This window comes from Macrobrachium nipponense, chromosome 19, assembly GCF_015104395.2.
Source record: "Macrobrachium nipponense isolate FS-2020 chromosome 19, ASM1510439v2, whole genome shotgun sequence".
Taxonomy (NCBI): Eukaryota; Metazoa; Arthropoda; class Malacostraca; order Decapoda; family Palaemonidae; genus Macrobrachium; species Macrobrachium nipponense.
The window spans coordinates 15,957,041-15,966,513 of NC_061088.1; the positions used below are offsets into that span (position 1 = coordinate 15,957,041).

Genomic DNA, 9,473 nt, shown 5'->3' on the forward strand with positions numbered 1-9,473 from the left:
TGTAATATTCAGGAAGGTGATGCCACTTTGGCCTCGCTGTGGGAAAAGAGAAAACGGTAGAAGTGAGAGAAGACTGGCGAAATGATCCTTGCTATTTCGACATTGTCACTTCTTTCTGGTGACGGTGATATTGCTGTCATTGTCAGGTAAAGTAACAAGAGCAGACATCATCTTGCAACAGGGATTGTCTGCCTTTTCATTTGTTCACTTTGATCACCTCCCACACAGCTGTCCGCTTCTTGAATTAGACTTGGCCCAGATTTCCCTTCCCATTCGAGATCAGATTCCTCGACAGAGACCTATGAATCAAGAAGTGTTTATCAAAGGTCTTATCAAAATACTCGACAATAATAATGATAAAATTGATAATAATACTGATAAAGAAAAAACTCCATTTTTATAATATGAATTCTTGACCTATGATTTACCAGGACAAGACAACTTCCTCTCAGTCAGAGAAGGAACAGAATAAGTGGGACCAGTAATTTGCTGCATATCATTCGGAATCATAGCGGGTCCACTGAACCCATATCTGTGGTTTAACTACTCCCGCCATGCCAGAAGTATAGTTATTCTCCTCATAGTCAGTGAGGTGAAGTATCCATTATAAGCAGTAATTTCGACTACTAAGAAACAGATGATAAAGGTAATCTTCTTTGAAGAGCAGAGTAAAAAATATATTTTTGGTCTGGCAATCACTACTCCATCTGTCTGTCAATGAGCATTTTCCTTTTTTTATAATTATACATATATATAAATTGTGAGAACTTTGCCGAAAAATGAAATTATGGCTTGATTCTCTATGCATTTATTACTCTACTTCAATTATCGCAGTATATTTTGAGCTGTAAGAGATAGAAACTTCATTTACACTAATGAAGCCATTTTTCAGATGACAGAGATTGGAAGCTTTGTAAACCTGACCATGACCACGAGTGTCGTACTAAGAATAGTGGCCTTCTGGGGCATTGGTGTTTCACAGAAGTGCCTTTTGAAGATAATACCTGAAGTACAGACTTCTTTAAGGGCTGTAATGGTGTCTTCTCCCCATTTCACCATTTAGAACCGTCTTAGAGAGAAAGGGCAAGAGTCCATTATGAGACATTTATTGTTTTTGAAATTCTCCCAGGTTAAGGAAACTAGGTATAAATTTGAGCATTCCCACATCCGCCTGGCTTCCTCCCTGTTACTTTGAATAAGCTGAGGAAAGACAGAACATTCATGGATCTATTAGATAATCATGAGCACTCAGGTGTTATGTAAGTGAGTAGGAAAGCCAAGGTCGCTTGCTGAAGAACACCAAGTAGACTACTATTTATTCGCAATTTACAAATTTCTCTGTTTTCTTAATTTTCTCTCAGTCACCCTTTACAGTCCTCTGAAACAAGTTTTGTTGCGCATGGATTGACACTGGGTTTTTAAGATTTATGACTGAGAGAAATCATCCACTATAACACATAGCTGGCTTCACTTTAAAGGTGACGCTTTGCAGCGTGGTCCTGTCAGAGTGGAACGTTTTCCAAGTTATCCCCTTCGTGTTTTTCTGCTTGCTCAGAAGTTTGTTCGTTGGACTCGCGTAGAAACATTTTTTAAACCAGAAGCCACTGCTGTATGTAGCTGCGCAGTCACGAGAACCTGTGGTGGAAAAAAGAAAAGATGGTATGAAGACTAAAATCAGGAAAAATGAAGGGGCTTATGCGTTAAAAAAATAAACGTACTTTACTGACTGAAGTTAAGGTGTTTATTGTATAAGCAAGGACAAATTTAAGGTTGGGAAAACGAAATTGAGGATGAAGCGAGGAGTATCAATGAGGGAAAAATTAGTGTCCAAGACTAGAACTAGATAGAAATAAGTATTAGTGCTCATGGTATATGCACAGCTTTTACATCCCAGCTAGATCGATTGATTGTGTATGCTCTTTTCCAAACCACCGGCCGTCAAACTGAGGCTTTTGACACACACACACACACACACACACACACACACACACACACACACACACACACACACACTAAAACAAGATCTAGGAAGATTGAGAATTTCCATAGGTAATCCAGTTTCTCGTAACGTGGAACTGCCACTTTCAAAGGCAAGGTAAATCATACTTACTGCATGGTACTTCAAGATGGCCCACTTTTGCACAATAGCTCAAAATAACTAGTTTCTCTGTCACAGCTCGAAAAGGATCCTTATGATACACAAAGATCATCGAGTGAGAAATCAGGGGTCCTGAATAGTGCAAATACTGATTCCATTTATGACAAGATAAGCAGGAAAAGACTAAGTTGGATGGCGTTTTAAAAGAATCGATAACAGTCCAAATTCTCAAGAAAATATGGCATCAAGAAGACCTCTTCTGGTTTACTTCGACTCTGGGGTCCTTCCCATGGCAGTGGAAAATGAATGATTATTAAGAATAAAGTACCAAGAACTAAAGCATACTGAGATACACGAATGCACGACCATATATCTACATACATACATACATACATACATACATACATACATACATACATATAGCATTGCCATAATCGTTCTTTACTTACTGAATCAAGGATGAACCTCTTGTGCAAAAATAATAATAATAATAAATAAATATATAAACATCCAAATATTCACAAAATCAGCTGCTTCTTTACCAACAAAATAAGCTCATAAGCAGTGTGTCGACCTCCCCCTCACAATCTACACACATACTGTCGTTCTCCATTTTCTCCACAAGACCAAAACACCTTAAAACCTACGGAGAGCTTTAACACGGAAAAGGGTTTACTCACTATCAATATCGTTATCTTTGCCAGGAGTGGAGAAGAGCATGTTATCATGATCTTTGAGGGCATCCCCAGCAGTCCCAGATCCCGTCCCCAGTCGGAGGCTGTACTCGTGATCTCTGTCGGCGACGTGGAAGGAGCTGTACTCTTGGTACCGGGACTGCCCGTCCCAGTCGGTCATGTCCACCCGGAGCACTTGGGTTGCTCCGTTCGTGACGGCGTGGAGGACGTCGTTACCTGTCAATTCAAGGGACGCGGTCACCAGTGTGGATGCTTGGTTTGCTTACGATATGCTTGTATCTATTTATTGAAGTTAGGGGTGGGTTCTATCAATCCAGTAAACAGCAATTTGGCGCGAGGGGAAGGACAATTCTTTATTCCTTTCTAAGTACATCATTCAGCTGGTGACGTTTCAAGACGTTTAGTCCCATTTTCAAAGCTATATAATGTAAGAAACAGGCATTAAAAACAGACTCGGAAAGAAAATAAAGTTTATTTTTACATATAAAATAAGATTATAAGTACAGTAAAAATGAAGATAGTCGGCCAAGTATAAAATAAGATTATAAGTAGCGTAAAAATGAAGAGAGTTGACCAAGTATAAAATAAAATTATAAGTAGCGTAAAAATGAAGAGAGTTGACCAAGTATAAAATAAAATTATATGTAGAGTAAAAATGAAGAGAGTTGACCAAGTATAAAATAAAATTATAAGTAGCGTAAAAATGAAGAGAGTTGACCAAGTATAAAATAAAAATTATAGGGTAGAGGTAAAAAATGAAGAGAGTTGACCAAGTATAAAATAAAATTATAAGTAGCGTAAAAATGAAGAGAGTTGACCAAGTATAAAATAAAATTATAGGTAGAGTAAAAATGAAGAGAGTTGACCAAGTATAAAATAAAATTATAGGTAGAGTAAAAATGAAGAGAGTTGACCAAATGGTGCTGAGGCCACAGGCAGAGTGACAGATCGGGCCAGGTTCAGCTTCGACTTAAACTCACGAGAGGTAAAGAGGTGTTGAGGTGGTCTGAGTATTTAATTTGGGGACAAGCTGTTAAATAAAAAGCGATTCTAAAATTGCTAGTTGTTGGTCGTTAGGAGTTCCTACTATGATTTTGATAAATACCCAGACCACATCAACACCGTTATATCTCTCGTAAGTTCAAGTCGAAGCTGAACCTGACCCGAACTGTTTTTATTTATTTATTTTTTTTATTCCGAGTCTGTTTTTCAATGTCTGCTGCTTCTTTTATGGTATATGTTTGAAAATGGGACTGAACGTCTTGAAATGTCACCAGCTGAATGATGTACTTAGAAAGGAATAAAGAATTGTCCTTGCCCTCGCGCCAAATTGCTATCTGTTTATTGATTTACCTTTCGTGTTGATTGATTTATATACCTGTTGTTATATCTATGTTTTCAATGTTTCTTTCTCCCGGCTCGTCTAATTCTGTACCTATCATTAATTATGCTTACTGTATTATTCTGTTTGGGCGCTGCTTTTTCACAGTATTCATACAAATATAAGGTTTCTAACTTACTGAACCTGCTTTGAGACTGACGTTCTCTTTCAGCTTTTTCTTCGATGTATAAGTATAATGGTAATATGATCAATGATATTCTGTTACTGGGTATCATGAGACTTGAACTGAGCGTGGTACCAATGAAAACGGAATGAGATTTTTCTGACGAGGTGTCTTAAGGTAACTCGGTTCACCTCGAAATAAATACATAAGTATATTTCTGTTTTAAATGAACGTATGTATCCATGTTTACGGATAAAAAATTGTATTTTGAAACAAAACGAGCAAACCTTGAAAAGGTAGTTTCGACTGTAGGCACCAGGGATGCTGAGTCCTCTTCGTGCATCCAATGTAGGCATTACTTAATGTTCTTTGCAGCGTCCCTTCGGCCCCTAGCTGCAACTACTTTCATTCCTTTTACTGTACTTCGCTGTCAATTTCCTTTTCAGCACTGAATGGCCTTAGCTGCCACAGTGCTTGGCATTATGCCTAAAACCTATAAATTAATCAATCAATCAAATTGTGCTATAACTTAATCGATCAGGTTAATAAACGTGAGGCCACAGCCAATGCAGGACTTCAAGTTCAATTGTTAATTGTTTAATATTTTACGGGACGTTGTACAGCATTCACTCATATTTTTATTGTTACCTACTTACACATTTCGTCCTTTCCTGTGAAAAAAATAAAATGTAAAGGAGTAGGAGTTCATCCACAAAGTATCTTTGAAGTCTGAGTTATTGGAGTAAGAAAAGCAGAAGCAGGAACAGAATTCCAAAGCTTAGCAGACGAGGGGAAAATGACATTCTTATAAGTTGTCTCTTATGAAAGAGAATTTTATAGGAACCAACAAAGACAAAAGGAAAGAGAGACTTTTAAGTTGCTCGTCATTAAAAGTACACAAATATTTCCAGTAAGAACTTGCCTATTGATATTTGATTCAAAGCAAAAAGATTCAGTGGGAACTGAGAAAAGCCTCACCTATCCAGTATTCAGTGTCTGGACTCCCAAATCCAATTCTGTAATCGCGCCATCCTCTGTTGAAGTTCACCTGGGTACTGAGAGGTCGCCGAAGAAGGACAACAGTCCATCCGCCTTCGTCGACCTCTTTCTCGCCCATGTCACACCAGACGGCGACCCCTTCACCCGGAATTCCACATCTGGCATAGAAAGATTTCTATATATATATATATATATATATATATATATATATATAATATATATATATATATATATATATAAATATTAAATATATATATAGGTTGAAGAAGGGCGCAGGAACATAGACACATCAAGTACGTACATTTATTGCTAACGCGTTTCTTGACCCATGGTTACATCATCAGGACATCTATATAAAAAAAGGAGCATTCAGAGCACATAATTAAAAGAAACATACAAAATATATAAAAAAAATACTTATAATGGGAACTAGGTTAAACTTAAATACTGAATCACACTTACAAATATATCTACACTTTAAAAACCAAGCAAACTCACAGCTAAAAGAATACACATCTTAAGAACAGAAAAGAAGGCGGACAAATATAAACAAACAATCCACTTATGCTATGAACAGGGGAACAGCCGATGATTGGCAATCAAAAGTAGGGTCAATTCTTTTTATGTTTAGACTTTCCAGGAGAAGCAGTTCTCCAGGTTCCCAGCTTGGCCAATCATTTTGAAGTTGTCGTATTTTATTGATGTCTTGCAACCTGTAGCGTGGGATCTTATATTGGAAAGTTAGACAGTGCGCAGCCAGTACAATGATAACTCACGCCCATGTGAGAATCGGCCCTGACCTTGAGGAGACGCAGAGTCGAATCAACGTAATTCCCGGTACTACATCCGGGGCACTTGTACTTATATAGATGTCCTGATGATGTGACCATGGGTCAAGAAACGCGTTGGCAATAAATGTATGTACTAGATGTGCATATGTTCCTGCGTCCTTCTCCAATCTACTATAGTGCCCTTTGATGTGAGGTATATACATATATATATATATATATATAATATATATATTATATATATATATATATATATATATATATAATATATGTATATATAACTGAATCACGAAAGTTAGGAACGTGATTAAATCCATAAATAAAGATATATGCCACGAAGGATACTCCGTCGTTTATTTTCCTTCGTGCATATATCTTTATATATATATATGTATATATATATATAATTATATATATATATATATATATATATATATATCACGCCCCTTACCGTATATAAAATATTGGTCTGCTTAAATGATTTGTTAATGCTTATGTTAACCATGGGATCTATGTAGTACATACATTCACACACACATGTACAGTTTGGGTATGTGTATATATATATATATATATATATATATATATATATATATATATATATATATATATATATTTTATATATACATAGTATAACCTCTCTGGTGCATGGTTCATATATCTTTCATAAGTACAAGGAAAATTAAAGATTAATTGTAAGTACTGACGGATTTCGACTTATTGTATGCCATGGAGGCCTTCGTTAGTGACCTAGAAAATTAAATAGACAAGCTGTTAGGGACTTGCATGTAGTCTTTAATTTCATAGTGGATACGATAGATATGTATATATGCATATATAAATAAATATGATATATATATATATATAATATATATATATATATATATATATATAATTAATTATAAATAATATATATAGTATTACATATATTGTTGTTTGTCTCATTAAAGATTATTTTCTGCATGCAGCTAAAATCTGCCTGATCTGCTACTTTAGTTTTACTTTGTTTTCGTATATTTTTACATTTTTTAAAATTTGCTTTCTACTGGAAAAAACGCAAAGAGAATTTCTTGTTCTACTCACGTTTGAGGATAAATTGTGTATGCCACTTTCGTTTCTTCCTGATCGAAGGAGGTCGTAGCAGTCTTGAGGCCTTATGGTGAGGAAAACGAAGGAGAGAGAGAGAGAGAGAGAGAGAGCGAGAGAGAGAGATAGAGAGAGAGAGGTTGTTATTAGTTGAATGTTGGCGTAAATGCAAAAATATTTCTAATATTTAAATAGTTGATGTTTTCCCTTAAAAATATGATGGTTTTCGCTTTTTGCTCAAGTTTCTCGACCTTTGCTGTCATATAATATAAACTGGTATTTTATATATACATATACATATGTGTATAATATATACATATATATATATATATATATATATTATATAATATATATATATTCGAATTACAAATTGTCCTTTAATATCTAATTCGCTCTACCTTCGGAATTAATATATTTTCATATATGTTTTACGAGGGGGAATTTAATAATTTAAGCGATAATAGAATTGGCGATCGTCAGACGCGAACCATCGACCTCTCAATCCCAGACTGGCAGTGAAGCCCCAAACCCCAAACAACCCCGCCACCGCAAGAGATATAAGTATATGCCGCCTCCCACCTGAAATACCTTCCGCGCGTAGGTACTTTTTGTTTTGGAGACTGCATACAGCACTACCACGCAACTTAGAACGAGATGGGCTGTATGCAGTCTCCAAAACAAAAAAAACCTACTCGCGGAAGGTATTTCAGGTGGGAGGCGGCATATACTTATATCTCTTGCGGTGGCGGGGTTGTTTGGGGCTTCACTGCCAGTCCTGGGATTGAGAGGTCGATGGTTCGCGTCTGTCGATCGCCAATTCTATTATCGCTTAATAAATTCCTCCTCGGTTAAACATATATGAAAATATATTAATTCCGAGGTAGAGCGAATTAGAATATTAATTTAGGACATTTGTAGTTCGATATATGTATATGCAATCACGGTAATGTGATAGACATAATTATATATATATATATCTATATATATATATATATATATATATATTTGAATTTTTAGGAAAACATTTACGCAAAATGGGTCATGTTTTTACAACTAGTGATTCGATTTTTTTGCGAGTGTGTTTTCAGGGAGGGGAGCTATAGGGTGTCTTGGCTCAGCCTTTTGTGGAATGTTCCAGGCCGAGAAACTAAACTTTACGCATCCTTATCTAAATTTGGTTACCCTGTCCAGTAATTACAGCAATCGTGATTGTCAACAAGTGATGAGATTTTGAGAGAGGACTGTAATTATTTTCGGGGTAGGGACCTTTTTTGGGGATGGCAGAGGTTTGCATTTTTCTTTCGTTCATCAAAATCTGGGGTTGATAAGACCATTCACCTGAAATCTCTACTACTTTCTCTCCTTGTACTTTTCCATTCAGGGTTAAGACTGATAAAGCCATTATCTGATCGCTATCTTTCTTCCTCCTTTTCGTATTTACCTTTCACCTGGTATGAGTGAGGCCATTCTCTTACCGCTATTTACCTCTAGTTTCGCGACAGCAGAAAAGAAGAAGCAGAAGAAAGAAGCTGCCTATCCATACCTGGTATCGAGGTCGCTCTGTGTTTCCAGTCCTCTTCCGGACGTAGCCACTGGGACTTGAAGGGCCTGGGTGACCTGCTGAGACAGACCCAGCAGCTGGTTCTTCACCTCTTCCTGAAGTTGCTGCACCTGATCTGACAGCTGGTTCTTCACCTCTTCCCGAAGCTGCTGCACCTGATCTGACAGCTGGTTCTTCACCTCTTCCTGAAGCTGCTGCACCTGATATGACAGCTGGTTCTTCACCTCTTCCCGAAGCTGCTGCACCTGATCTGACAGCTGGTTCTTCACCTCTTCCCGAAGCTGCTGCACCTGATCTGACAGCTGGTTCTTCACCTCTTCCTGAAGCTGCTGCACCTGAGCTGACAGCTGATCTTTCACCTGCCTGGTTTCTTCCTGGAGCTGCTGCACCTGATTTACCACGCTACTGTTAATCTCCTGCTGGTGGTGGTGGCAGGTGGTGGAACTACTTTCCTGGCCTTCCTTCATCCGGGACAGTTCTGCTTCTAAGCTGAGAACTTTTCTCCTCAGCTCCGTCAGTTCGCTGTCCATTCGGCGCAGGAGGATGTGGGCGGCTGATCCTGCGGGAATGAGACAGAGGTTGAGTTTAAGGAAGAAGTTGGTGTCATGTGAGTGATGGAAGAATGGCTCTAGCTTTTAAAGGTAAATGGTAACTACTTTTTTTTATTTATAAGGTGTTTTTTTATATATATTTTTTGGGTTTGATGCGTTTTGTTTTCTCGAAGCAGCGGGTTTGGGTGTT

The 9,473-nt window shown here is 37.4% G+C and overlaps 1 pseudogene; it reads right to left on the reverse strand.

The window, feature by feature from the left end:
* Positions 1 to 792: 792 nt before the first annotated feature.
* The window catches only part of LOC135214210 (fibrinogen-like protein 1), a 19,501-nt pseudogene continuing 10,820 nt past the window's right edge, over positions 793 to 9,473 (reverse strand).